The sequence below is a fragment of the Ornithorhynchus anatinus genome, chromosome 3 (assembly GCF_004115215.2).
Source record: "Ornithorhynchus anatinus isolate Pmale09 chromosome 3, mOrnAna1.pri.v4, whole genome shotgun sequence".
In the NCBI taxonomy this organism is placed as follows: Eukaryota; Metazoa; Chordata; class Mammalia; order Monotremata; family Ornithorhynchidae; genus Ornithorhynchus; species Ornithorhynchus anatinus.
In genome coordinates this window covers 15,894,164-15,896,771 of record NC_041730.1, presented here as the reverse complement: position 1 = coordinate 15,896,771, position 2,608 = coordinate 15,894,164, and the positions used below count along the sequence as shown (strand labels likewise).

General features: G+C 52.0%; 1 non-coding gene across 1 annotated transcript; it reads left to right on the top strand.

Moving 5' to 3' along the window:
* Nucleotides 1–403: 403 nt before the first annotated feature.
* Nucleotides 404–594, top strand: LOC114810585. Its single transcript, XR_003758281.1, has one exon. It is a non-coding gene; the product is annotated as a U2 spliceosomal RNA (small nuclear RNA).
* Nucleotides 595–2,608: the final 2,014 nt, after the last annotated feature.

Genomic DNA, 2,608 nt, shown 5'->3' with positions numbered 1-2,608 from the left:
GATTCTGTCCAAATCCTTATCCTCTACTATTTTCCCTGTCTGTCATTTCTGTCCATCTCTCCCTCTTTAAAGTAAACATGGGGGCGAGGGATTGTCCACCGACGCTCACAGTATGCTCTTCCAAGCGCTTAGTACGGTGTTTTGCACAAAGCAGGCGGTCAGTAAATACAATTGATGAATGGCTTTCAGTTGTAAAAGTATTAGCTTTTTTTTCTTTTTTCTGTACCAGAGGAAATTACCAATTTCCCCGCCTCTTCCAAGGAAGCGGAGGTGGGCGGGGAGATGCAAATAGAGAGTGAGTGCTGAGCCACTGGGGTGCGATGGGAAGTGGGAGATTCCGTGTCGTCGTGAGCTGCAGAGGAGCGGGAGAGGGAGGGCCGGGCTGAGCGTGGAGGGCGGAGTTATCGCTTCTCGGCCTTTTGGCTAAGATCAAGTGTAGTATCTGTTCTTATCAGTTTAATATCTGATACGTCCTCTATCCGAGGACAATATATTAAATGGATTTTTGGAGCCGGGAGATGGAATAGGGGCTTGCTCCGTCCACTCCACGCATCGACCTGGTATTGCAGTACCTCCAGGAACGGTGCACCTCCCCTCGGGGAGTGATTTTTTCCTGTTTCCAAAGACAGATCAAAGTTTTGTGGTGATGTTGCTTTCGTGTGTGCTACTAGCTTTAGAAGACAGAAAACACAAGATTCTAGTTTTCAAGTGTTTTTGATACCAGCCACATATGAGATTATTTTACTGGTGTTAATATTTTCTCTAATAGAGAGTGCCAGAGGAACGGGGCATGTGAGGAGGAAGTTAAGTGAGAAAACTCCTGCCGAAGGTCAAAGAGAAGTAGTTTTTTGGTGGGGTGGAGTTAAGGCAAGGAAGAACTTGAAGTGGACGAGGTTTCACCTGGTGGTTTCATTTTCAGCGGTCTCCGCTGGAGGGAGCAGCAGAAGAGACCGTGTGTTCCGGGGTGAGCCGGGTTTCAGTGAAAGAGAGGAGGAGGAGAGAGCGGGGCAGGAGCAGGTCAAGGATGACGGGGAGCTTCCCCAAGATGGAGCGAGGGCTCCATACTTGACAGCTGCTGTGGAGGAAGGGGAGAGACGGGGAGGGAATGAGTTGGAAGAGGAATGAGGCTGAGGCCGGACAGGGATGGGAGCGGAGGGGATGGATGAGGTTAGCAGGGGCCTGCGCAGGAGGAGGAGGAGGGTTGGCGTTGGGACAGAGGGAATCCAAGGAGGAGGGGTGGGGGCAGAGCCAGGGGAGGGCAGGAGCTGGGTGGGAGAGGGGATGGGGGAGGTGAGGACTGGGATGAGCCAACGGGAGCGGGGGGAATTGAAAGACCATAGTGAGGTCCTTCCCGTCCCGCAGGCCCGCAATCTCGGTGTCATCCTTGACTCGTCCCTCTCGTTCACCCCACACATCCTATCCGTTACCAAGACCTGCCGGTTTCACCTCTACAATATCGCCAAGATCGGCCCTTTCCTCTCCACCCAAACGGCTACCTTACTATTACGGGCACTCGTTATATCCCGGCTAGACTACTGTGTCAGCCTTCTCTCTGACCTCCCTTCCTCCTCTCTCGCCCCGCTCCGGTCTATTCTTCACTCCGCTGCCCGGCTCATCTTCCTGCAGAAACGATCTGGGCATGTCACTCCCCTTCTTAAACAACTCCAGTGGTTGCCTATCGACCTCCGCTCCAAACAAAAACTCCTCACTCTAGGCTTCGAGGCTCTCCATCACCTTGCCCCTTCCTACCTCTCCTCCCTTCTCTCTTTCCACCGCCCACCCCGCACGCTCCGCTCCTCCGCCGCCCACCTCACCGTCCCTCGGTCTCGCCTATCCCGCCGTCGACCCCTGGGTCACGTCCTCCCGCGGTCCCGGAACGCCCTCCCTCCTCACCTCCGCCAAACTGATTCTCTTTCCCATTTCAAAACCTTACTTAAAAATCACCTCCTCCAAGAGGCGTTCCCAGACTGAGCTCCTCTTCCCCCTCTACTCCCTCTGCCATCCCCCCTTTACCTCTCCGCAGCTAAAGCCTCATTTTCCCCTTTTCCCTCTGCTCCTCCACCTCTCCCTTCCCATCCCCACAGCACTGTACTCGTCCGCTCAACTGTATATATTTTCGTTACCCTACTTATTTTGTTAATGAATTGTACATCGCCTTGATTCTATTTAGTTGCCATTGTTTTTACGAGATGTTCTTCCCCTTGACGCTGTTTAGTGCCATTGTTCTTGTCTATCCGTCTCCCCCGATTAGACTGTAAGCCCGTCAAACGGCAGGGACCGTCTCTATCTGTTGCCGACTTGTTCATCCCAAGCGCTTAGTACAGTGCTCTGCACATAGTAAGCGCTCAATAAATACTATTGAATGAATGAATGAATGAGGTAAGCGACAGCACTTAGAACAGTAACCAAGTAACATACAAAGACACTAAGGCTAGGAAAAGTCCAGGGAAAACGTGGACGAGGCAGGTCCGTAGCGAGATGGATAGAGAATTTAGCAAACATAATGGAAGAATCATTAGAAAAGTTGCGGATTATGGCAGGGGACAGAATCTTCTGGAGAAAGTCCAGTCGCTATGAATTGGGAAATGGCTCCACGGCACATAATTAT